Source organism: Chroicocephalus ridibundus, chromosome 13, assembly GCF_963924245.1.
Source record: "Chroicocephalus ridibundus chromosome 13, bChrRid1.1, whole genome shotgun sequence".
In the NCBI taxonomy this organism is placed as follows: Eukaryota; Metazoa; Chordata; class Aves; order Charadriiformes; family Laridae; genus Chroicocephalus; species Chroicocephalus ridibundus.
In genome coordinates, this window is record NC_086296.1 from 6,403,890 (window position 1) to 6,430,947 (window position 27,058).

Sequence of the window (27,058 nt, forward strand, 5' to 3'; positions counted from 1 at the left end):
AGCAAAGTTTGTCTCAGAAAATTCAAATGTTTTTATATAAAAAGAGCCATGATTGACAGGAGTAAGAGAGTGTGAAATGGTATAGACACTAGCTTGAAATTAGGTAATCCTCTGTTGTGGGTTGTTGTTTTTTGTTTGGGATTTGGTGTGTTTTTGTTTGGTTTGGTTTTTTGGTTGTTTGGGTTTTTTTTGTTTGTTTTGGTTTTTTGTTTTGTTTTTGTTTTTTTCAATTCCTTCTTCAGTTCAACATTTCTGCTTTAAATCAAGGTGCTCCGAATGTCCTGAGCAACCATTAAGAGGAGGCGAATGAAAAGCTGGAGAGCAGCACAGACCCAGGAACGCACCAGGGCTCCCTTCCATCCCCTGTGCCACAGCCCTGCCAGCGCAGAGACTGTGCTGCTCACTGCCGTGCGGGTGAGCTGCTTGCACATCCAGGAACGAACAGCATCCACTCGTGCGGTGTCTTGGAGACAACATTGTGGCATCTATTTTTCACGCTCCAAATTAACTCCAGACCCCCAGATAATTTAGGGCTTAGGAGTTCAACAAGTTCAACGTAATTTTCTCCAGCCAACACGTGGGGCTTGTCCAAAGCACCCTAAGTTGGGAGGAGCAGCCTTACGAACAGACCATTCCCCGCTTGTGCGCTTTGGGATCTGCCACGTTAATAGAAGAGATACAGATCTACGGGTAGCATTTTTTACTCCGAGGTTACCTGGTAAACAAAAAGACTGAAATGACTGCCACAATTCTGTCATGAAGCCAACACATAGTCAGCAGCAGCAATAACCACAGGCACTACAAAGCCTTCAAGGAGAACCAGCACCAGCAGAAGTGATGAGTTTTCCAGATAGCTCTCGTAAAAACAAAACTTTGTCTAGCTCACAACCCCACGCTGATCTTCTGTTCAAGATGCTCAAAATTAAACCTCACGCCAAGGAAAAGAAAATCTCATTTTCAGTTTCATTAGCATGGAAACTCCCCCCAAGTGCAATATGAACTATTTGCCTGGGAATAAAATTCGCAAAATTATTTGCACAGCGTTGGGGGAAATGTAAGCATTAGAGTTCCCATCAACAGGGAAGGGGACTCAGTCTCACAGCAAAGCCATCTCTGCTGGCCTGTCTTCAGAGAATGGCAGCAGAGACTAATCACTGCATCAGAAGGACAACCAGGCTTTGCCACCTGGCCAGGGATGGGGCTGAAGTGGCAATGCCAGGATTATTCCATCCTTCACAAGGTGAAGGGATCACGTAGTCTCCATAGAATCAGAGGATCTTGGCAATTCTCATTTCCTACAGCAAACAGTTCTCAGGGGCCTCTTCCAACCTCCTCCGGCAGGAAGAGGGGAACTTCTAACACCTCATCGCTGACATTTAAGAATGTGAAGCTCCAACCATCAAGTTGACACCGCAGCAGGGAGTGCGGCTAACAGGTATACAGTTGCATGCTCCCCAGGGTGTGAATTTCAAGTTACAGTTTAAAAACAAGAGAGGAAACTAACCTACAAAAGCAAGCAACTTTATCTGGGATGTATTTATCCACACATACCATGTGGCCACACCATAATGTAAACACCTGTGTGGATTATGAGTTTCTCCTCCACCAGCGGTGTCCAAGGCATGCTCGCATCTGGAATCCTTTATGTTTTAAATGCTACTTCTGCGTTCTCCTTAGTGCCAAAATGCCTTGAGGAAACAGCACATGCATGGGGGAGGAAAGGAGTAGGAGCCCAGTCAGTAAGGTACCAAAATACTTCAGATGTCAACATGATGAACACAGTAGACAGCCTGAGGAGCAGACATCCACCAGTGCACACTATAGGCAGCGAATGAAGGAGATGCCATGGTTTGTAAAGAGGTCACACCAGGTGAAAGTTACTGTTCTCCTGTGGCTTACAATAAAAAGCAAATTCACATTACTGGTAAGTAAACCCAAAGTTTATTTCTGTTTCTTTTTTTTTTTGCTATGTAGACCTCTAAAGCCAAGCAGCAACGTTTCCTGGCCAGCTTATGTTATCCACACACAACTTAAGAAATCCAGGCTTGCAGCTGGACTTTTCTACATCAGAAGAGTTGGAATGAATTTCACAGGCAGCCCCCAAAGCACGCAGTGCTCTGCAACACAAAGCACCAAAAAGTGGCTTACTCCACTCCAATGCCACCCCAGCCAGGCTGCCAATCAAGGTCCTTTTACAGAAAGAACTTCATAATGTGTCTCTCTAGCTGCTCAGGGAGACAGCATAAAAACACATAGGCATACAGCTCATGCTAGTGTTTCCATCTGCTCAGGAGCTGCTTTTATTTAAGGACAAAATAAAACCAAGCGTGCTGCGCTGACCCCGTGCACAGACACTTGGGTGCCTCCATCCTTTCAGGCACCCCATAGATTTTCAAAGCACCCTGAGGACATGCAGATAAACAAACATTTGAAGGGAGATGCATGTCAAGAGGCCCATCAGCAGCCCTCTAAGAGATGTTTGGCATAAGAAGCTCAAGAGAGAGGGCTGTGCAAAACCCCTCTGCCTTCAATCACATCTGGGCTGACCTTCCCGACAGGCTGGGCTCACACAGCCTGCCCCTTGTCTTTGCTCGAGTTACCCCAGCAAAGACTGGAGTGACCCCGGCTAGCCTCTCGGCTCTGCTTTCAATGCCTAGCCTTCAAAGAAACCTGACCCAAAGTCCAACGAGGTTAACGGACAGGCACACATTGACGTCAGTGAGGTCCCTGGATAAGGCCACCGCAGTGTTTGCCTTATTCTTGGAATCAGCACCGCCTGGAAGCCAAGGAACAAACTTAAGACTGACTGGCAGTTTGCTGTCTTGGTCCTCCCGAGGACCAGCCTGCCTTCTGCACACACCTCTGGCAGGGCTCGGGCAAGAGGAGACTGATATTAGAAGACTTTCTGCATACCATCCATACTGCATTTCTCCACACCACGCAACCAACAAGTGCAGACTTAGAGGTCAAACCCTGGAGATAAGACACCGGGCTGTGGGGAGACCGGCATACAAAACGTTGACAAGTGTTGACATGCATTTCATCTCCTGTGCCAAAGTGCCAAAACTCCCAGTCTCTAGAACTTTTCTGACTGGGGTTCCTCAGAGGTTTAAGGGTTACTCCCAGCATCTATCCGTGGGTATCAGCAGACGTGACCTCGTTTGAACACAGCACATAATGCCGGGACTGACAGAGTCCCAAATATTTGCCCCATAAGGCCGGAGGTTCGCAGAGCAGCTGTGTTATTTACTTTCAGAGTTTTAATTCTATCCAAGGCGACTTTTGGGCTGCACTCCAGAGACATTTACCTCTTGCACCAGCCTACCCTGCCGCAGACACTAGGAACCCAGTTATGCACCAATCCCCTAGCAGACAAGAGGATAATAAAAATTATATCATTACTAACCCAGCTCTTTGATAGAAATTCCCTGAAGATCCTCACGTGACACAAGAGACAGGAGCTCTGAGAGACAAGTACTCCTCTGCTCCCATGCCAGAACACCTGTTTATTTGGATGCCAAATACCAGTGGCTCAAAAAAAAAAAAAAAAAAAAAAAAATATGAGCTATCCTTCTCCCCCGCTTCTTTTGAAGATGATGGATGCATCTGGTTGGGAAGCTGAGCAGCAGCACACAAAAAGCCTTTTTAACACCCCCATAGCCCACAAGCAAGACACGCAAATCAGTCACTAACAAAGATCAAGTCCTCATTAGACCTGAAACATGAATGGATCATACAGAACAGCATTTTTGAGTATTTGTGTATTAAAGGTACTTTTCTACAGCAGCAAAAAAACCCAGAGAGCCTAAGGCAGTCCCAGGCAGGACGTGCAAGCTGAGTAAGTTCATGCTTAAAGGGAAAGGAGATAGTGAACCGCCTTCCTCCCTTGAAAATAAAGCACGTGTTTCAGTGTGGAGTCAGCGTGGAGACTCTGCAGAGGCTGGAGCTCCTCAGCACTGCATAACGTGCCCCAGGCCGTCGGTAGGAAAAGGGATGATGGTTTACCGGGTGTTAGCTCAGCTTAACGGACTCACTTCCCGGTGTATGGCTTCTCTGCACCCATGTTTCCAGAGCCTTTACAGAAAGCAGGCAGCCCAGCTTGGACAGTCCACAGTCTTGGATCAGGCTGTACTCAAATCACCCACCAGCAACTTGGATGCCAGCAACAGTCAGAAGTATCAGGTACTTCTCAGAAAGAAGCACCTTCCTAAAAAGCAGCAATACTGGCCGCTCCGGGAGTCTTAAATCATGAGTTTTAAAAAAGTTACTGCATCAGTAGAGGTCCATCACTGCCATAAGACCAGGAAGAACATGAGGAGGCTCTCACCAAACACCTACCAGTAAATGGCGCTAATTGAAACACCAATAAAGACAGAAGGTGGTTTGCATGGTCTTGAACCAGGCCTCAAGTCTACCTGTAACGGCCATGAAAGAACAGAGCGTTGTTATTTTAGGACCAACTTCCCGACCTAAGGCCAACAGCTCCTAGAACAGAGCCTGAGGAACAAAAGCATGCTACCAAACCACAAAGCTCAACATTATGGTGCTCACAGCATCAAACCAACGGAGCAAGCTTTTCCCTACGGACACCACCAAGCTCTGGTGTTGTATGTGCTTCACAGCGGTGATGGCGTCCAGCAGCAAAGCCCATCACAGCCCAACCCGGAGAAAGAAGGTCACCAAGGGGAGGGAGGGAGCTCTAGAGAAAACGCACAGCATCGTTGGGAAAGCAGCAGGAATGTAGCACAAAGGTAACTGCTACAGCCTGGGGCTGCCTGATGGAAGCAGGATCAATACTCCACTATGTTGTTTAACTCGTTTATTAGGGGGGGGAGGTGGAGATAAATGAGTATTTGAGTTGCCAGAGGGTACACTTTCACCCCAATCTGAGTCAGCCAGATGCAAGTTCCTGCCCAGCAACACCATCCCAGCCAAATGATTTCAGCCTTACAGTTCACTTAACCACAGAATACAAAGAGCCAGTAACACAGCAGTCGATAATGGAATAAACTATAGGTCAGTGACCAGGGGAAAACACACCATTTAGAATTATTCCAATATTGACACGCACAGGAAACGCAGGCCTGTATTTTTATTTATTTATTTTAACGAGCCTATCTGCTCAGAAGCAGCGCTGAGCCAGCTGCTAAAATTACAAGGTTAGATTCTCAACGTCTGTGGGTAAGGTGCATAATGCCAGCACACACGTCCGTAAAAGCATGTCACTTGCAAGCAGGGCCGAGAGCATGCGCGTGATCAGCCGCAACACGGCGTGCTCGCACTCGCTTATCGGGACATCGGCAGGCGAGGGGCATGGGGTACCTGAGCGCACAGCACAGCTCTGCCAAGCTGCCTTCGAAAGCCTGGCCCACAGCCAAAAGGGAGAGCACAAACTCGCTCAAAACGCTCAGCCAGAAGCCCAGCCAGGCTCATTTATAGCTCCATTTCCTCTCAAGGCTGCTTTTCCCTGAGAAAATGCTGCGATGACAATTTGCACCTTAAGATTAAAGATCGCTACAGCTCTCTAGCAACCGAAAACACCCAGAAAAGCCCCTTTCCCCTCCCGAGTCCAAGGAGCATTTCTTCCATCGCCCATGAGCAAAGCGAGGATGAGGTGTTACCAGCAGTCGCACAGGCACCAGGCAGAGAACATCTCAGCTGAAGTTCATACACTACCACAAAGCAACCTTATTTCCTCAGAATAAAACAAGATGATGTGAATTCAGCAGGGCAATTCAGACAAGCAGCAGGCACCAACTCTGGCCAACCTCTCGGCTCCATAAAGTAGTGCAAAACCAGCTGCACCATGTCTACCAAACAGAGCTTCCAGCCTTTAAGGTCAACAGAAGTATTCGGTGTGATCCCGTGCTTACGCCCCACCGCACAATTAAAGTTAAATTTTAACACATTTAGACAGCAGGATCTCAATGCCAATTCATCCTTCTTTGCAGAACTGGCTGCTGCAGTCCTCTGGCCAACCTCCCCGCGCTGAACACCATCCAGAGCGTTCCTCATCCGTGCTGGCACCCATCGCTCCCCGCGCACTCCCCAACCTGCCCAGGCTGATGCAGGCAGCGCCAGGAACGTGGCACTGAGGCACCATTTCCCAACAGCAGCAAAGGGAACGCAAAGCCGAGATTGACGACCTTTCCAGAAAAGCAACAAGGAAATAGATTACGCTGGTCCCAAAATTCATTTTTCCTCAAAAATACCTGCTTGCCAGAGGGAAAAGCCTTCAAGGTTGAATTTAGGGCTCAGTAAAAAGACCAGGTTAAGAGCCCTGGAGATCACTTGCTGTGTTTCTCCTCCAGCTGAAGTGAACTAGAGCGGCAAAGATGGGCCGGGCAGATTCCTGCGTACCACTGAGGGGCTTGCGAGCGACACCAAGAGCTGCAGTAAAGCTCAGCTCCCCACCCCAGCCGCTCCTTGGCATCTTGCTCACCGCCACTAACAAGCCCACTGTGATTCCCACCAGCGGGAGAGGCACCTGCCCATTAACAACTGGACTCCTGCCACCGACTCGCTGCGCTTGTGCCACCCTGTGCGACGAGACAGCTCTGGCGGCCCGGACCTGAGCCCGGCAGCTCCCCTCTTCAACAGGATGAGAAAGCACGGCCTTTATTCAAGGTCTGTCCCTGCCTCTCATTTGCTTGGGAAATAACCAGCAGGTAAACAACACCCAGCTAGCAATTTGCTTACCAACACGGAAAAACCCCTCTACTTTCAACTTGTTTTCTGCACCTTTTTTTTTTTTTTAATGTCAGTGAGTAACAAAGCCTTAATCCAGGCTCAATAAAGCACTGCAGCGCCTGGCTCAGCTCACTTTGGCTACAAGCAAATCAATAGCTTTCTTATATCTCTCTGCTCTGCTTGGGAGGGGAAAGGGGCCACTTCTTTCCCAGCCAAGACATCTGCACAAGGCATCTATGTGCTGTGAGCCAGGACCCCTCACGGGGAGAGCTGAAAAGAGATGAAAGAGTGCTTTGGCACAGCAGAGCCGTCTCCTCTCGCCCTCATCTCTGCTGGCACTGCCAGCGCGCTTCATGTGGGAAAGTTTTCAACCCCAGTTTGGCCTCCCAACCGCCATCGGTTCTGCACTGGTTCGTTATTCACAGCAGGGTGGGGTGGAAGGAGCCGGGGGAAAAGCCACTCAGAGCAGAGGCTCAGACACCATAGGTAGGACTGCACAGGCCTCCTGTTCTGCCCGGGCAGCTGCTGACAGAGCTGCTTATTCTGCACATCCGTAAACTTAAAAAATGAGGCTCAGAGGTGCTGAGGAGGAAGCATACAGGAAAGCCAGCCCTGGATTCAGGAATGCTTTGGTGCAAATCAGTCAGTCCCTCTCTGCCTCCCTACCAGAAGTGGGTCTAGAAGTCGGTACAGAGATGGAGACAATATGGCCAAACCTAATGCACCCAAATATTACAGTCCCAGCATCACCTCAAGCAGGTCAGTGGGGGCAAACCTTCCTCTCCCCCAGCACACAAAACGGACACGGCAGCACCTCAGCCTCCGAGCTCCTCCCTGGGCAGAGCCACGCCAGAAGCCAGTGCAAACCCAGCCCAGGAGGGCTGCTGCAGGGCAGGCAGAGGGCAGCTCCACTGCAAACTGCCATGGGCACTGCACACCTCCCCTGTGTCACAGCTCCGAGGAGACAGCTAGCTACAAACCACAGCCCTAACGGCTAACCCCCTTGCCAAAAAAAAGCCTTTGAGAGGTGGCCAGTGGACAGGTGCGGGTTAGCACCGGTTCACTTCCAGCACCGGTTCACTTCCAGCCCCGGTGAAGTGTCATGGGTGGTTGCAGTTCTTCAGGAACAGCGAGGCATCCCAAAAAACACCTGTGCAAACATCCCCAGGCTGGGGAGCTTTGACTTTTCCAAGGGTGAGCCTGAACCAGCCTTTCACCTCCACCCGTGGGCCATCCCTGTGCCACCTCCCTGCCGGCCCAGGGAAAACCCAGCTCCACGCAGCATGCTCAGTCCTGCAGAAGGGAGCCAACTCCAGAAGACCAGTCACCAGCTACCCCAGCAGTAAATCATAAAACCCACAACTTTAAAATAAGAGTTCACACAAACCCATATTACAAACATCAACAGAGCTGTGTCAATTAGATTCGGCTCTGCCTCGTTATCCATCATGTTTACAGTACATGCGAATGCTTTCTAAAGAGCAGATGCTTTTCAAGTTTAATAATTCAACCATTTAGAATTGAGCAGCGGAAGACCCTGCACACAAAGAAATAAATGCACGCACAACAGAAGCCTTTTTGTTGATTTTCCACTTTTTTTTCCCCTTAAATATAAACTACCAAGAATGCCAGAAATTTTTGCTTCTGAAGAAGTGGCAGACAAAGAGGATGTCTAATAGATGGAAAGCATTTGGAGAAGGAAAAACAAAACCAAGACGACCCTCGAACATATTCTTGCGGGACGACTTCTGAAAACCACATGAATAAGTAATACAGGCTTCCCTTGAAACAACAACAGCAAAAGCTTCAATGGACGACGTCATCAGGACTTGATCTCTGCTGCAGATCAAATGCCACACAAGCAGGAAACAGCTGACGCACAGCTCAGTCCAATTATATACAGTGCCCTTTCCATAAAGGGCCTCCTCCTTACTGCAAGCAAACTCCCATGGTCAGCTCTGCTCCCTTCGCTGGCAGCCAGCCTCTTCTGCCCCTTGGAGGAAAGAGGCAAAGCTGGCATTTGTGCACTCTGCCATCCAGCCCGAAGGACGATGCAGCTGGCACGTCTCAGGGTGTCTAACCTACGCTCTCTCTGCAAGGATGTTGAGCAGCACAAGCGCAAGATGGAAAGCCACAAAACACCCAACAGCTAATCTTGGCTCTGATAACATCTTCCTGGAACATGTCACTTAAGGTCTCCAAACCTCAATTTCTCCATCTGTAAAAAAACAAAACAAACAGTGAACAAAACTTTGCCACTGCAAGGTCTAAATGGAAAACACCTGTAAAAAAAAGATTTTTTCCAAGTGTGACATGCACTCTTTGTACTCGCGATTATCAGGGCCCAGACTACGCATTGTTCATGGCGTGAACTATTTCCATTACATGCTAAAACAGTACAGCCTGTTGTTAGCACTCAACACAGTATTTTCTACACGCCCGTCTCATCATCTCAGTCATTCATACCACGACAAGTTCTTTTACATTTGCTCACACATAACCACATAAGTTTGGCATTTATTGCATTATCACTACAGAGAAATTACTGTAGGGGACAAATTAATTACCTATGCAAAGCAGGCTAAGAATAGTCAGCAACATACTGTACCACTGAAACGCTAGACAAAGCCTCAAACAGAACTCCCCTCATGCGGAGGATTACAGGCTCTACCCACAAAGGACTCAAGTGTCTTGCCTTATCTTTATTCCATTTAAAAGGAAACAGACTTTCCTGAAAACCCGATAGAAACATGCCTTTACAGAACAAATGCAAACGGATTAATGCACTTATCAGCAGTAGGCTGGAGGAGAGGCAAAGACATATTCCTCCTGCTGCCTAGATATTCTAAGATACTTTTAATTAAATTATAGAACATCATTAACTAATGAAATATTCAAGTCCATCGTTACACAACCCTCCTTCTCCTGCTGCCTGGCAGACCCCCACGGTCCATGAAGCCACACACAAGCATTTCAAAGGCAAGACACAGGGACTACAAAGGGAGTTGCAAAAGAAAAACCCCACCGCTCTTCCTTCCTCTAAGGCCAGCCATGCCCACCCGCACTCGGTTCTGGGAAACAGAGCTATCCTTAGGTAGGGGAACACTCAGAAGGAAACTCAACCGTGTCAGCAGCCTCATGAGATTCCTTTTATACACAAACCTGAGCAGCACAAACCGCCTGAGCCCAAAGGGCAGGGGCTCAGCCACCCTTCTCTGTTGCTCCCGCGGCCGTGGGCAGGCGCCCGAGCCCCCCGCTCGCCCCTGGCAGGCAGCGTCTGGCCCCTGAGGGAAGCAGAGACCCCCGGCTCGCGCTACCCCATTAAGTGTCTGTGCAGGCAATCGTTTGGTTTTAAATGCCTTGCACCGGCTGAGGGGTTTAACAAGTATATACCAAAACGCTGCCTTGTCATGTTCTGGACCATCAGCGTTAAATCCTGGAAGCAGCCAAGTAAGAAATGGAGCTGGAGACAGAGAAACGCGGCTCAGCGTTTCTCGCCTGCCTCGCCCTCTCCGTTAGCCAGTGCATGTTTGCTTTTGCTTCTAAACTTCACTTCTCTGTGCAAACAGTCTGCTACGAGAGGTATTTGCTCAGTCCACAAATTTCCTGCATTTTTTTGTCCAGCTCTAGGGCCTGATAGTCAGGTATTTCCAGCTCGGAGTCCCAGGCTGTGAAAAACAACTGCAGCCTGGCAGGAGAAGTGATCCATCATCGGGCATCAAGAGGCGCTTCTGCCCACTGCTACCTGAGCATCAGAGTGGATGCCAGGGATGCTGCGGGGGACTCCAGGCTGTCAGAGCCAAGGGGGAGCCTGGCCTCTTCACCCAGGAACAAAGACGTCCAAAGCACTGCATCTTTGAAGCCATACTTTAAAAGCAGCAAGCAGCTGCAAAGCCACGGCCCAGCCTTCTCAAAGCTCTGCTGTCCGCCCACCTACCGCCAAAGAGACTGCCCCTGGTCATGCTTTGTAGGCAGGCCAGCTCTGAACCTCGGCCCATTTAAAGTCAGCTTTTATATAATCATCTTTATACTACATGAGAGCTTTACACCACACCCACCACTACATTCCCTGGATTTACGTGCTCAGCCTATGAAAACATAGTCATTTTCCCTTTTTCCGAGGCTTCTGACACCCATGTCTTCCAAGTATTTGCTGTAGCTCTGCACCACACCAATCCTTCAATCCTGTAATGCGTCTAACGCACTGACCAGCTTTGACTTGGAACAGCACCAAGCACAACCGGTCCTCAGCAGGCTCTGGATGCAACGATAATACAACAAGGAACACTCTGGTTCAACAGAAACCCAAGGGACAGAAACAGTTGAGCGGGATTTGGTGGATGGAGGTTATTAGCGCATTACAAATAGAACAGAAATTCAGGAAGCAGTTATCTCCAGAAAAGAAAGATTCATTTCCTTATGATGCTTGCAAATCACACTGCTAAGTTCAGATCGGAAGAGCTGGTGCTCCGTAGAATGAAATTAAGCATGTTGGATCACACAGGACACCTGAGTGGATAATAGCAGAAAATTAATGAAAGCATATGTGCCTCGGGCAGAGGACTGGAAGACCAGCAAGAGAGCTGTGCTCAACTGAACTCCATCATGATAAATAAAACCCGCTGAACATACTGCAAATGCAGAAATACAGTGATTAGATGTACACTGGAGGTTCAGTGTCTTAAACACTAATTGGTTTTCTCCAAGGACACCTCTCCCAGCCAACATAAGTACATGTATAGTCTCCTTCAGAGACAAAAGGGTACAGGGAAAAACAGTCACGAACTTTTGGAAATCACCGGCCTCACACAAGGATTTTATCCCTGGATCACCTCCAAAGAAAGCCTTCCAGAACAGCAAATGAAATGGGACGGCAGAGATGAAGCAGCCTGCTGCTTAACTCCTGTGCTGACGGTCAACAGTCTGGTACCTGGGCAGGGCAGCGACCCCCCGGCATTGCAGAGCTCACCTTTCCCCATCAAGCAGAAACCCTGAGAGAGGTCTTCCCACCTCAGCATCATCAGAGTGGGGTTCACAATGGAAAGTACAAGGCACCAGCATGGGACTCTCACTCTAGCCGCCAGTCAGTGAATGTTGAAGGAACCCATGTCCTTGTACCACGTACCTGACTGCTCCCAGCACCTCTGCCATGCCGCCTTCTCTCCTCCACCAGAGCATCGAGTACTTTGCTTGCACATTTCCAGCAATCTGTTGTTTTCACTGATGCCAACTCCCTCCTTGCAAACCTAAATCTTGGAGTCTCCCTATGACTTGCCTTCGCAAGAATGCTAATTAGGTCTTTACTACCCCCAGGCTTTCTGAAAGAAAACAGGCATCTGCCATGTGCACTCCCACTCCAGCTATGTTTCCCCACTCCAAATCAACAAGACAAGTGTGTTACTCGGTCAGTGACACGCAGAGGACACAGCGGCTTTGTAAGAAACCTGGGAAAGGAGTGGCATCACCCACCACGTCTCACACTCCCAAACGCCGTGAGGAACTCTGTCCTCCCAGAGGAGGCCATGCACCTTGTGCAAGGCTGCAACGTGTCCTGGGTCCTCGCTCCAACAGTGCTGAGTTTCCTCAGCATTTCCCCGAGGAACAGGCTGCTGCCATACCTCTCTGCCCAAACACAGGCTTTCCAACCTACATCGTACCCTTCCTGAGCCACCCTGGTATTTTTAGCACGAGGTGCACAGAGCAAAAGGCAATCTGCCTCCACCAGTTGGCCACACTGATTACATCCACCCAGAACTGTCCCTCTCCGTCACAGCCCGTACGCAGGGTTTCCAGCCAGAGAGCCTACATAAGAATGGCTGCCAAACCCCTCTGTGTCACCAGCTTGTTTCTCCAGTTCATGCTGGCTCTTCACTTCTTCCGGAAATGGAAAAGGGGGCATTTCCCAGGACCAGGCTGCCTCTCAGGCAGCTCTCACATATACATGACAGCCACAGAATAACACGAGGAGGGGACTGCTGCAAGACATCCATCTTGTGCACAGCTCTAAGATGACAGAAATGGCCCGCAAATGCCAAGCCCAGCAGGTCCCAACTTCTGGCTGAACTACAAGAGAATACGGCACTCCCAGCCAGACTTAGGGAAGGTGCGATCGTACTCGTACAGAGGTGCAAAACTACCCTTACCCTAAAGGGCCTATTGCCAACAGCCTTTGATGGAGGACCAGGCACCCAAACGCGCTGACACAGATAACCAGGCAAGGCAACGTGAATTAGGAGAACACCACAGGTCTCCCAGCTTCCAGACAGGTAAGCCACCTTAGTGCTTCTTCTCAGCTTCCCAATTCAGAAGATGGCTCACAGTCACCACTGCCCAGCTCCAAAAGGATGGGAGGTTCTCCACAGCTAATCTGTATTGTACTTGGAAAGCAGAACGCTGAAAGATAAGGGAATATACTCAGATAATAAGAGTGTGGCGCAAGTGGCTTTGGGAGAAGCATTTCAGGGCTTGAGAGATTCTTTAAATGCAGCATTTTACAAGCAGCATAAATCCTAGACCATGTGGCAACACAACTGAGCTGCACGCAGCTGCTGAGCCAGCTATCTCTTTCTAGGGGCAAGACTAGTTCCCTACATAAATGGTCCTTTAAGTTTTTTAATGCCAACTGCATGAATAGGACTTTTATGGCTTCCTACAGTGATACACAAAGACATCCTCAAAATTTCAGAGCTGCTCAGCAAGCCCATACGCTAGCTGCCTTCACTAGATAGTTCAGACCCCATACTAAGAGCAAAACTCTTTCCTTCAGGAAGCTTGTCTCACCGGGAATGTTCTGTCTCCAAGAAGTAAAGTTCGATTAAGCCCAAACAGACCAGACTTTGCAGCGTCAATTCCCAGAGGCTGCACCAGCCCCTGCTCCACCACCATCCTCCTCAGACCACTGCACAGGATTTCTTTGTCCACACACTGTGCCTTCGAGCAGAGGCATGAAAGAAACCGAGATAAGCGTGTAATCAATAGGCCTCACCCTCGCTGCTCTCCTGCTGTCGCTGCCATTTTTCAAAGGGAACTTTTTCCTTCCTCTCTCCCCCTCTGCATCGTCTCTCTGGCAGCCGAGCCCACAGCTGCGACCGCGCTAAGCCGGATCTGGCAGGCTGCTCTGCGGAGCCCACTGGTTGTGCCTTGGGGACAGCAACTTGCCAGAGCTAGGACTTCTCCAAGAGCTGCTCCTGCTGGTGTGACCAGGGCTTTTCTGCTGCAGCTGTGAAGCTCCCTCGAAGGCACTCTCTCACCCCAGTGGACCTGATCCAGAAGCACAGCCATGAAATACTACCTCTGCCCTCCACATGCAGCAGCTCAAGCCCCCATGGGAGAGGCTGTGACCCCAGGAACACCACCGTGTAGTGCCTCCTGCTGAGAAGAGATACACAGCTCCAAGGCGTAAAGGGAATCAGTCCTGCTCCTCTTACAGCGGCTGGGGCACCAAAACCACCCTGCGATGGATTTCCACAGTTATCTCTAAGGAATGCCTCCTGTCGCGTTGCAGTACAAGAGGTTTACAGCCTGGTTCTCATAAAACTCCCCGATGCAGTCCAATCCCACAGGATGTCAGTGAGCAGCCAGCACTTACTCTGCGGCATGTACCACTGTTCCAGCTGTCCTGCTTCTGCAGAGCACGACAAGGGAGCCTGTGGTCTTTCCAGGACACTTGGGAGTCATGATACTCAAGGAGCATCGGAGACATGACCACTACAGGGAAGTATGGAAGCGCTGGATTTATGTGAAGGCTGAACAATCCCCGACTGCCCTGCTGAAATTCCTCAAGGGATGGACATGAAGAGCACAATGATGGAGATAAAAGATACATTCCCAAATACGCCAGTGTAGCTGAGACACAGAGAACAATCTGTACTGTGCTTTCAGGAAATCTTCTCCCTTTTCCATATTAATACTGTTCCAAAAACTCCTACATGACATCTCCTCCAGATCAGTGCAAGCTATTACAGAACTCAGGAAACACAGACAAAACCTTGAAGACGCTCTCGCAGCACATTCAATGAGGCTGATAGTTTATCCTACTGACTTTAGTCTCCCCGACTTGTCTTCAGTAGCTCCCATTAATACATGAGACCTCCTGCGGCTTTTTCCACGTGCAGCACCCACTGTCTTTCACTGAAAAACCACACTCTCAGGACCGAAATTCAAGTATTAGGGCATGGAAATACATAAGACAGCAAAAGAAGCAGCCAACATCAGGCACAACCCTTCCATTTCTGTACCCGACAACTGCATCTGAGGAATCGTGCAATGACAACCCACTGAGCCTGACCACATACGGGGGAAACCCCACGGCAGCAGCGCCCCAGCTCACTCCACAGACACACTGTGAGCTTGCTCCAGTCCCACCAGCAACAAGCACAACCCACAGCTGCTGGGCTAGTGCTCAGAAACGTTGCAGGGCGTGCGAGAAATGAAGAAAATCAATAGTAGGTGGGTTGTTTGCAAATCTGCTTCCCCCCCTCACCTTCCCAATCTTGACAAGGACAGCTCAGTAGGTGCCTGGAGAGCCGCCAAAAAGTGATGGGCCTGAGCAAGCGATACTGCAGTCCTGATGGAGAGATGCCTCGCTGCCGGGACCCACAAACCAGATAACCAGCCCACCATAGCCCGCCCTAACCCTTCCACCAACCCCCTCCCCGAGACAGCAGGTGAAAGTGGTACACGCAAGAGATAAAAAGGGTAAATATAATTTCAGCCCAACGTGCACCTGTCCTCAAGACAAAGCCTACTCCCGGAAGCCAGGCTGTGCCTCTCAGCACACAAAGACGGGTCTAAATCTGTCTGTAATAGAGCTTTTCAGGCTGACTGAACAGTAATGTTCACAAGCTGCTCCCCTCGAGGGAATACTGTATCTTCCTCACTGCATTACCCCAATCAGAAAGATCAGTGAGCAGCTCAAAGGCAGCGGTGGAAGAGGCACTGCTGATGCGATTCCATTTAGAATCTATCAGAATATTTTATTCCTCCCTTTGAAAGCGACAGATTAGGTATTTCCACGGCTCTTTGAAGTCTGGCAGAACAATTCACACCAGTGGACCAAACACCCCTTGCTCCTCATTCCTCTTGCTGTGCCAGGTACCGCAGATGGGAGAAAAGCCTCTTTGAAAGCCCCCCAGAGTCACCCGAGGCAAAGCTACCTCCGCAATCAAAGGCTAAACTCCCAGCCAAGGGGTAGCGATTTCTCTTCATCACAGCGAGCTTTATTTCCATTCCAGCTTCTTTATTTTCAGAAAGTCTCCTGGAAAATTAAGTGTGGTGCACCTCTATTCCAAAAATCTTTCCTTGGCAAGTGTAGGGTTCCCTCTTTCTGGCAGACGCTGAAATTAAATGCAGCCTTGCTGTTTATTTCCTTCTTGCTGTGGATATGCACATCCTTGCTGAGTTCTGGAAGCAATTTGTTAGTTGAGAAAAATAAAGAAAGATTTCTAGCTCCTGCATAAACAATGGCTGGTGACAAGAGGGGAAAGACAAGGGTTAGATGATTTCTCACATTTTACTAAAGTGTCTCTCAGTGCAGATCAGACAAAAAGAATAAACCCAAATAAACAGATTGAAACAGCTAAATATCAAAGGGGTACGGGGGAGATCAGCTGAGGCATCTTTCCATGCCCAGGACCAGAATCTCTGCTAATCAACTTCATCGAGCAGACCCAAACAAGGGTGGACTTTGCTGTTCCATGGTACAGGTGCCCCCAACAAGAAGGTGCTCAGCACAGACCAATACTGGAAAAGCAGAGCCGAGGCTGCTGTACTCGCCAAGCACACCTCCTCTGGTTTCAAGTCTGAGTGCTAGCAGGAAGGGGGGAAAAAAAAAAAAAAGTAAAAAAAAAATCTTCCCTTATTTCACATGCAAAAGGGGAAAATGAGCGACTCCGTCAGTGCTTCCTCCAGCCCAAAGCACAAATTGATAGGATCATGCTGATCTAATCCAGAGGGCATTCCCCTGCAGATTATAACAGTCTCAAAGTAGGTCATGCTTGGGCTTGAGTTTCTGAGCAAGCCCAACTCTGACATATTTCTAGAGCGTGTGTAGGTGCATGTGTGTTTTTCCCTTTCCCTGTCGTAGCTTGCTGTGCAACACTCATAACCAGAAACCCAAATTAGTTCACAGACGGGAGTGAAGTCTAAGAGATGGATGTCTGTTTGAAACAGAAAGAGATGGAGTTATTCCAGCCCAGTGACCCTCCTCAGCATGCTGGCCGGAGCTGGCAGCTGTTAATGGCCAAGGGCATTCCTCCCGCCCGGGGTTTCCAGGGGATTAGAGCTGGAATACCAACCAGCCAACACACCGCCTGCGCAGAGGGGAAGCAAGCAGGGATGTTAAGGGGCCAGCACCATGCCGGCTGGGAGCTCAGCTCACCGGGAGAGCAGCGGTGTTCAAACCAGGTCTGAAGAAACATGTATTGAGGTTTTGGTGTCCACACAGAGTCCTAATTCCACCCTCACGCTCTCTGTTTCCACACCGGCTTCAGCGTAAGGAGCTCATGTGGACATGGCTGCCCTCAACTGCTTTGGGGACAACGTTGGACAAGGTTGCTTCTCCAAGCTGTAGCTGGCTCCAGGCTCACCCTCTGCCCAGCCAACCTGATGCACATTTCAGGCTGGAACAAACCACAAAAAAAAAAAACCCCAAACCCAGGAGACCTTCATGAACCTGTGTTTCGCACAACTACAACCAGGACTGCAGGTCCCTCCATTCCTCCACCTCAGCACTTCTTTACTTCTCTCCTTATCACCTGAACACGAGAGCAACATACAAGGCATCACGATCAACGTTTGCAACCAGATCCCTACAAAACAAGGACTAAGCACAGCAACAGTTTTCATTTGTCAGGAAACAGGAAAAGCACATCGCTATTCTCCCTCCATCACCCTGAACAGCTACAAAACAAAACAAAAAAAACACCATACAGAATTGCTTTAACACCCATGCACGCAGAGCCCTTCCCGTAACTTTAATTTCAGATCCTCCCAGCTGTCACAGCACTTGCCTCATCCTCCGAGGACTATAAATGCAGGCTTTCTTCAGGGTCCTGGACTGTTTATGTGCAGAGTGAGGAAGAGAATTGCATTTGCTGAGGCGATGAATGATTTATCATCACACTGAATGCAGGAGGAGCGGGGTCCCAGGGCTCGCTGCACGACCGGAATCTCACAGGCGGGCTGCATCTGCAGAGATGTTTGTGTGCGCTCTTCAAATCATCATTAACCATCAGGACCCTCAAGAGGAGCATTTATTTCCTTGGGATTGTAAGGGAGATGGCTGCTGAGAAAACAGCTGGGCAGGATTTAGCCCCATTATATCCATCTGTCTTGTTCCGCTCTTCCACCCCTCCCTCCTCTCAGTTTAATTGGGTACAAAAATAGGGATAATAATGAAAATTAAAAAATAAATAAATAAAAGGGGGAGGGAAGTGCAGTACATAGCATGGGCCAACGGTGGGTCATGGCTCTGGTCAGCAGAAGCACATGCAGCTGCACAGGGCAGGTTTTATATTTCCAAATACTTTCCCCCCTGCTGCCCACCCCCCCAGTTTTAGGTGCTCATGCCATTCTCCAGATGATTTGCACGGCTCTAAGTGCAGGTGTCATAAATAAACAAAAATATGCCCACGATAGCACGCAGCTTTCTGCTAGGAAAATGGGCATCAGGTATTCTTAATGAAATGCTTTTGCATTTCCCGGCAGTTCTGTGTTCTCTGGAGACAGGGTGATTAAACAAATACACAGAGCAAGAGTCCGGCCTTGACTCCATCTACGGGAGTTTTGCCACAGACTGAAATGAGGCAGGAATGCCATCCCATGGACCTCCTTCAGCCAGCCACACAGACCGTAACCTAATATTATGCCGCCCGTTAAGGGTGTGATACCAAGAGACAACCATATTTAATATGGCACTCTGTGTCTAGGGATAAAGCAGGATGGAGACAGCCATCAATCACTCTGCTGCTCTTTCCTTGTAGGATTACACAGGCCAGCCCCACTGCTAGGAAGTATTTATAAAGTATTATTTTAGTTCTAGATACTGCAGACTTTCTATAATTACTATATTCCTGCATTTTCTGAGTAGTGTATTTCCATGCACATAATCCTCACCTCAAACCCACTCATTAAATAAAGTACCGCTCCCTTGAAAAGGAGTCCTCAGATTACCCGCAGCTCACCTCTCCTTCCCAACAGCTAGGCATCCCACCAGTTATCCCAGCAACGGCTCCCTGCACCCAGGCAGAAGGAAACCCGAGCAAGGAAGAGGCAGGACCAGGCGGGGACAAGCAGCCCTGGAGTAAACCTCTCCTTTATACTACCTGTGCGCACACCCCCTGCACTGCACTTGAATCATTTCCTCCCTCCTCCCCGGGCAACCTGTGGATTAAACGCATGAAAGTACAGCAATTACCCTCTTCAATTACCCTAAAGACTCAGGAAGAATAAGTTGTTTGCAATGGAGAGCCCTCTTGCCTGCTCCCCACGAGAAGCCGAACCCTTCCTCCGCCTATAACTATCCTGCAGAAATCTGTATGCTTTGCAGAGCAAGACCATCACTAAGCAGTCAGCTTTAATTTCCTTGGAGTCCTCCAAACACGGCATCCTGGCTCATACACAGTTATCTGCCACTGTCTTTGGAGGCTTCTCTCTCCCTCCCCAACATGCAGCCCACGTATGAAAAGACGCAAGCAGGAAGAGAAGGGAGCAGCGAAAAACTTCTCTCCGAAACCATCTCTTCACTTCAGGCTTGTGGATACGGTGCAGTGGGCTGGGGAAGAAATCCTCGCTCCCCACAGCCCACCACGCTTCCCAGGGCTGTTTGGAGAAACAGCACCAGACATCAGCTGACACTAGCAATTACATCCAAATAGCAGATACAAGGTCTGTTATCAATCTGTTCCTAGAGGGAAGGACAAGCTATCCAGTAAAAAGGGGTGTCACGTTATTAAATTCTGAAAGGATAATAACCCAACAGAGAGGGCACAGCTGTTACTGGTACACTTCAGGCTTCGTTTCTGAGCCTGACAGGGAGCAAAGATCATCAGAGCACTTCACTGTTCGGAGACAGGCCTAGAAATTGCAGGAATAAATTAACATATCCATATCCAAACTACTGGGCTAAAGGGGCTGCAGTTCTGCTGGCAGGATCCGTCCTTGTGCCGCTGCCAGTCGCTCCCAGCAGTTTCTATAACCTCTTGTTAGCTGGTACCACAGCGCTGGAGCAGAAAAGCAAAATGCTTCGACCTCTCCAAGCTCTGCAGCTTTGCCCCAGAGCAGGAGTTTTAACAGCAAAGACTTGTAATAGCCCGTGGAAAAGGCGTAAGGGAGGAGGATTCTCTCCCAATGTCCTGGTGAAGAACAGCAACAGACAACTCTCTGCAAAAGCCTGGATCAATTCTGCTGCAAAAAGAAAACATAGCTCAGGTAAGGGAACAAGCCATGGCTTTTCAACAGCAGCAGCTCAAAAGAACGGTAGAGTTTAACCAAGCCGCTGCTGGGGAAGGAAAAAGGAAAAAAAAAAAAAGAACCAAGAAGAGTTATCGATTTTTATGAGCCTGGAGTCGAGAGACCCATAAATTATTCAAAAGGCAACCGAGATGGCAGATTTCTTGGACATTTCAGAGACACACCACACAGAATTACGAGCTCAGGTATCTGGCCAGACTGTCCCACAATCGAGCCTTTATAAGCAGCAATAGTGATCTCTGAAACGGGTGCCTGTACGTGTCAGAGGCCACCACCCCATTAAGAGCCTTGCAGGACGTGCCAGGGGTTACAGGCAGAGCTGGACAGGCAGAACCACAACAGACAAATGGTTTCATAGCATACTTTGGGGATTTTCCACCCCACTGCAGACAGCAGGTCTCCCTGTCTGCATTAACAAAATTACAAACATAACACCACAAGTTACAAGTGAAATGCACCCGCATCCCTGCCCAAACAGACTCGGCTGAGGAATCCAAGTCCCTCCAATCATCCTGAAAAGCATCTGGAAATCAAGGTGAGAAGAGCCCTACAGATACCAGTTTTCATCTCAGATATACGTCTGGGCAGAAAACTTGAACTTAAGAGCTCTGCGAGGATTCCCAACTTCATCACAAGCCTCAGGTGCAGCTTCTGGCAACTCATCTCTCCAGGCCCCTTTGTAAAACGGAAAGGAAAGCAACGGTTTTCCTCCCCTTGTGAGGGAAAAGCATTGATGCACCCAGATGTAAGAGCAGCAGAGGCCAGGCAGCGCCTCAGATCATGAGCTCGCCTGCACAGACCCTCATCACCGGAGCCAACTCCAACGCCGAAAGAAAGCGGCCCCTTAGATTTGCAGCACTCAAAGCACCAGGGGATGCTTGGGATTATCCCATCATACGGTCAGAAAAGCACAGACCAAAGAAGTGCTGCTGAGCTGGCCACTGCCTTCCGCTGGCTCCAGTAACATGAGCCCTAGGTCCTGGACGAGAACTGGGGAGTCGCTGGCTGAACCCCTGAGCCAGGTGCAACTCCAGAGCACGTACAAGACCTCAGCACTGGAAAGACTCTTGTTTAAAAAGCACTGGACTGGAAACTTCATACCAAGATAAGTTTTTAAGAAATCTAGCAGAGGAAGATCAATATTTTCTTTTGTTAAGTAAATCTGGCCACTGTGAAAACACTGGAGCAGCAGCTTAGAAGACAGATTTTCTGTTTACCCACAGCACCAGGAGCAGCAGCGAGAACAAAGGCAGCTGCCCTTACCCACCACCCCGACAACAAACCTTGTCCAGGATCCTCAGCCTTTAACTTGCAGAAAGGGAAGCATAAATCTCCCACTGCTTGTGCAGTAAGAGCTGGAGGTTTTAAGAAGTGATGGAGGGGAAACAAGCCATTTCTCTTTACCCATTCCCAAATTCCAGGGACTTGGAACCCTGGCTAGTTGCCCCTAGCAGCACCTAACCCCAAGCAGTGCTGCAGCACTGAGGACACCCAAACCCCCCACAGGTCTCTGCGGAGCCAAGCGTGGGTTTCCAGCACGAACCCCACGTACTCCGCAAACACGGCCAGTGTTATCGGAGGCACGCCGGGGGAAGGCTTTCCTGCTGAGCCGTCTCACACTAATGGCCCCGCAGCAGGATCTGGCAGGCAAAGGCAGCCCCCAGATTTAGCCAGCGCCGCTTGAGTTTCAGATGGTGCAGAACAGCACATTGATCCATTTATCGTCTGTGGGTTGCCATGGAGACCATAAGTCATTCCCCACCATCGCCACCCCCCCCGCAGACACACACACACACCCCCCACTGCTTTTCAATTGATAGCTGGGCACTGGGGAAGCATTTGCAGCACCGTGGAAATTAAATCCACGCTAGAGGAGCGAGGGATTCAGAGCCGACACGGCCAAGGGACATCAGCTTGAGGCAGTCTGTCCTGCTCTCTCCCACTGAGCAAGTCCAAGCCACCAGCCTCTCGCTGAATAAGTATTACTGGAAATTAACAATAATAAAGTGGGATTTTAATGCCCCTCTGTGGGTTCCCCTGCAACACAGTAAATGCTCACAAGGTAGCAGGGACGGAAAGCTTCCCCCTCTGTAAATGCATGTGCCGAAAAGGGCTTTGGAGCATCCTGGAGTGTAATCCTGCTGGCCCCGAGCACCAGCGAGCTCCCGCCGTCCCCAAGAAGGGTTGCACCCAGGACAGCAGTTTTCTGCTCTTCATACGGTAGATCCAGCAGGGAGGGATCACAGCTGATCTGTTGCTGAAAGGAGCGCAGCAAACACACGCCTTGTGCGCGCTACAAGCAGCGGGATGAGAGCGGGTGGATCAAGCAGCTGAACCGACTGGGGCAACTGAACCCGAGCTCAGCCTCCAGCCAGCTGCTGCTGGGAAAGTCACTCCTCGGTCTGCAGAAGACACACGAGCCACCAACTCTGAGGGCAGCAAAGCAAGGCCAGACCCACACACATCCCGTAATCCCACCCTTCAGATATAAATTCCCCAACCTCTCTCCCAGGAAGCAGAGAAGATACCTCACCTTCCTTCGGGGCAAACGTCCCAGTGCGGTGCACAGCACAGCCTCCCCACACCTACACAGTCCAGGCTCCATCACCACAAAGCATTTCAGGTGCTGCTGTTTAGCGCTGTCATTTACCAGAACAAGATACTATCACATTTCCTTTCTCCCACCCCGTGTGGGATGAAGAAACACTATCAAGACAACCTGAGGAAAGTTTTCAAATCTTAGTGCTTAGGTTTTGGCTTTAAACTTCACACAAAGCCACCCGAGCAAGTCACCTGCTCAGACAGAAGAGCTGATCCCATGTAATTCCCTTGCATTTCAAGAAAGAGCTGCTGTGCAGGTGCTGCGCTTCTTAGTGGCTCATTCCCTGCACATCCAAGCATGAAAATTTGGCGCTGGCTTTACCTGGGGCTCCAAAAGCCCACTACCATAAGCACCATCTTTAGGAGGCCAAAGGAGATGACCTCCGTACCATGCACAGAGGAAGAGCTGGTGCCGACAGCCCCCTCCAGCGCGGCGGGTCGCTGCCAGAGGAGCCCAGCAGCCACGACCAACCCCAGGCACTGGATCATGAGGACACAGGGCAGGTGGCAGAGCACAGAAAGGCAGCTGCGGGCTGAGAGCCTTCAGGGAAACTCAAGAAGCGTGGTGTAAATACTGTATGTGCCCGGAGCCAGAAAGCTCAGCGAGGGCTGTGTGTGGCATTTCCTGAAGGTTACCTCTAATAAGTGCTGTCAGCCTGCCAGCCTTCGACCGTCTGCCGAGTCCTTCTGCGGGAAGAACAGCACTGCCTGGACCTCTGTGGCATTGTCACAATCTGTGACAGCGAGAGCTTAAAAAACAAAATTCCTCCCACATGGCACAGACAAGGCAGGTGTAGGACACCGGGGCAGGCAAACCCACCAAAATCCAGCAGCAGGGTGGAAGGGCTTCTCTCTTCTTCCTAACACCTCATGCCACAGCTGCTTGCTGGGCATTGTGTATCTCCCCCTGCAAAGCACAGCTCAGGGGGATGAGAGCCAGCCCCTGGGCACCAGTGGGGGCAAGCAGGCGGCCGCAGCCTGTCCCGTGATGCTTGGGCCAGTCTCCTCCAGCAGCAGCACTCGGGGTGTCCCACCACCCGCCTCCCTGTGCGGGGGCACAAATGTTTTGTCCCACCCTGTATCAGAGCCATAGGTCAATGGAGCCGAAGCACAACAGCAGACATTTCTCTGCATTTATTTACTAGCTGTCACCAAAGAGATTATCCCAGCCCTCCCCACTTGTTTGCTTTTTCCGATTCACTGGGAGCAGACCAGGCATCCTTCCCTACTCCTGGGTCTTTTCTGGTTCTCAAGATCAAGTTCACTCACAACTTTTAGAAACTTTCCAGCCCCATGCTCACAGCCCACAGGTGAAGTGGGTCTGCTCCCTGCTGTTCTTTAAAGACCTGCCGAGCTCAGTATAAGGCAGAAGCTTGTGACCAAGCTGTGATCGGCACCAGTCTCTCCAGCCCAGACACGAAGCTTTCCAGCAAAAGCAGCAGTGCCCAGCCTCTCTTGCTAAGCCTCTGCAGCCCTCTCCCTCCACCCCTTTCTTTTTCTTTTTTTGGAGAATCACTCCAAACACAGAGCTGGAAATAAAATATCGTTGGCAGCACCTGGACAGTACGCGCCAGATAACAGAGAACACTGCAATTGTGAACAGGGAAGAACTCGGGAGATCTGTCATTCCAGCAGGGAAATAAAAAAAAAAGCCACGTTCAAGGCCTCCTCGGTTACGTAAACTTCATTTCCATGTCTTTTATCACTGATAAGATAAGCCATTGCTCAAGTTCAAGTTCTGTATCGAGTAAACCATGCTAATCCTCTTAGGAATTCCCCATGCCCCAGCTTGAACAGACCTGCAGAAAAGAGCTTAAGGGGTTGCCTTCAGCTTAAAAAAAGAAACACACACAAGTGCACAGCCACATACTCATTTGTAACGTAGGCAAATTTGGGGCCTAGTATATAGTAGTGAAGACTTATACGGGTCTGCCTGAATAAAGGGATCTACTTCTGCCCTAGTTCATAAATGTTACAAGCCACTACTTCGCCATGCATCGCACCACTGCACACCAGCCCGGAGACAGCCGCCCCTCTGAGGAGGATTTCTTGCAGCGACAAGGATCTGGAGGATCAGACCCCCAAAAGCAATTAAACTGATTCACGACCAGTCCCACACACGTTGTGCTGGATTACAGCAACAAGAATTTTCCAGGCAGCTGTATTTTTTTCTGTTTGTTTGTTTTATTACAGCACAGGATAATTTTACATCCTTTAATGCTGGTGGCAGAATTACAGTGATTTCAAGCAATTATTACCCTGCTTCGGATACAAGATTTAAAACTCACTGAGACCACCTCCTCCTGTACTGTACTGTCAGGACATCCAGATGTGAACCGTCACCATCTATATTTGTTATACAGTGATGTGATCCAATCTAGCAACTGGATATATTTGCTAACCACTTAAATATGCACTCGCACACACCGCGCTGTAACACAAAAGGCCATTTCATAAATTTCTGATTGCAAGACGGATGGCAGCAATAAGCAGAGACACAAACTCTCGCCCTCCACTGCCGCTCGTCATCAGGACGCAAATTACCTGGGCCAGCAATTTTATCACAGCATCTTCCAGGGAACCGATTTAGCCTAAAGGCAATGAAGGCCAACGTTTGAAGCTTAATACTTTACTTCACAGGGCTGCATCTGGCCACCCCCGTGCACCTCACCAGTGTGCTACCACACGCTGGAAGGGCACAGCCTCAAGCCATTCTAAGCCTGCGGCTGCCAGAAGATCAAGGCACAAGGCAGTGGGTATCATCTGAAATTGGGGCTTAAAGTGTAAACTTTCTTCAGGTCTACCCACTTCCTCAGCCAGCCCAAAGGGCTCCAGCACCCACAACTGTTTCTTACCTTTCCGGTACCAAGAGTTTCATCCCTCCAACAGCCTCTCTCCACTAGAGTACTTTCACACGTCTCGAGTATTTTATGACACTTGAACTAAAAGATACAGCGTATCAAACAAAACACATCTCTCTCCTCCCCACCCGCACCTTCAAGATCCTTTAGCATTGACTGACAACCCACAATAATGTGGGAAAGGCTGTTTTCAGATCAGCTGCTGGAAAAGCTCTTCCAAGGTAGCAGCTGAATTCAAATCACACACCAATTAGCTCAGGGGGATTTGTATGTTTTTCTTTCAGGAAACCTATTTGAAAACAAAACAAAAGCAAACAGGAAAAAAAAAAAGGTTTAAATCTCATTAAAAGATCTCAAACTGTGTCACAAGCATGCCACATTCTCCACTGAGGAAAATAGGAGCAAATCTAACTAGTTTCACCCCATGAGAAGGGGTTTTGTCCTTTAAACCCTCTTGCTGTGTCCCCCCACCTCCCGAGGAAGAGGAAGGTAACACAAAGGTCCAGAGCGCCTACAGACCTGTTCAGCATCACGCAGCAAGCAAACCGTTGTGCCAAACCGCCTGCGTCCGTCCCTTATCTTTCCCGCAAGATGAGGTTTTCCACGCCGCTCTCCTCAGGTTTTCGCCTCTCGCCTCAAGGCCGCATGCAGATGACCGTGCTTTTTCTGAAGCCAGTGCCAATGAGGCCACTGCATTCGTTATCCAGCAGGATAATGACAGAGTGCAATTCAGTCAACAGCAAATCCTCCCCGGGGAGATGCCCTCTGACCTTCCCCGAGCTGGGGGATGAACGCAGACAGCCAGATCTCAGACAGGCGGCAGAGCCGAGTGAATAATTCCTAATGAATCCTTTCATCTCTTCTTTTGTTTTGGGGAAGGGGCAGGGGGGTGGAGGGAAACAGTTTGGAACTATCCACCAGCAGAAAATTATTTTCTAGAGGTTCCCCAAATCACTGTCATCCGAACGACATTTTTCATGGCTTCTGCTCAGTAGCCGGCGAGCATGAAACATGCTGCTCTCTGCAGAGCTGCCCCTCACGCAGACAGCCGGTCCAGGAAGGGAGTGCAGGCCAGATAAAGCCACAGCAAGAGTAGGGATGCTCCTGGAAACCTACCTAAAAATCACCCTTAGGCAAGCAGTTGAGAGTGCATTCAAGATATCCCTTCAAACCACATTTTTGCCAATGAAATTCAGTTCCGCCAACACATCAAACACATGAAGGACAAGAAAGTTCATTAAATGAGGCCCACAGACAGCCAGGACCTTACCTCTCTCCGCATGCAGGTCAGCCTTCGCTATCAATTTTCTCCCCTTTTCAGCCACAAGCTGGAAGGATTACAAGCCTTTGATAAAAGTAGATTTATCCTTTTTCCCCCCCAACAAAAAGAAGCAATTCCCTTTTCTCCTGTGTGAATGCAGCTGCAGAATTCAGTT

At 49.4% G+C, this 27,058-nt stretch overlaps 1 protein-coding gene across 17 annotated transcripts in view; it reads right to left on the bottom strand.

The window, feature by feature from the left end:
* The window catches only part of NCOR2 (nuclear receptor corepressor 2), a 254,224-nt gene that overhangs the window by 213,729 nt on the left and 13,437 nt on the right, over window positions 1–27,058 (bottom strand). The window lies entirely within an intron of this gene.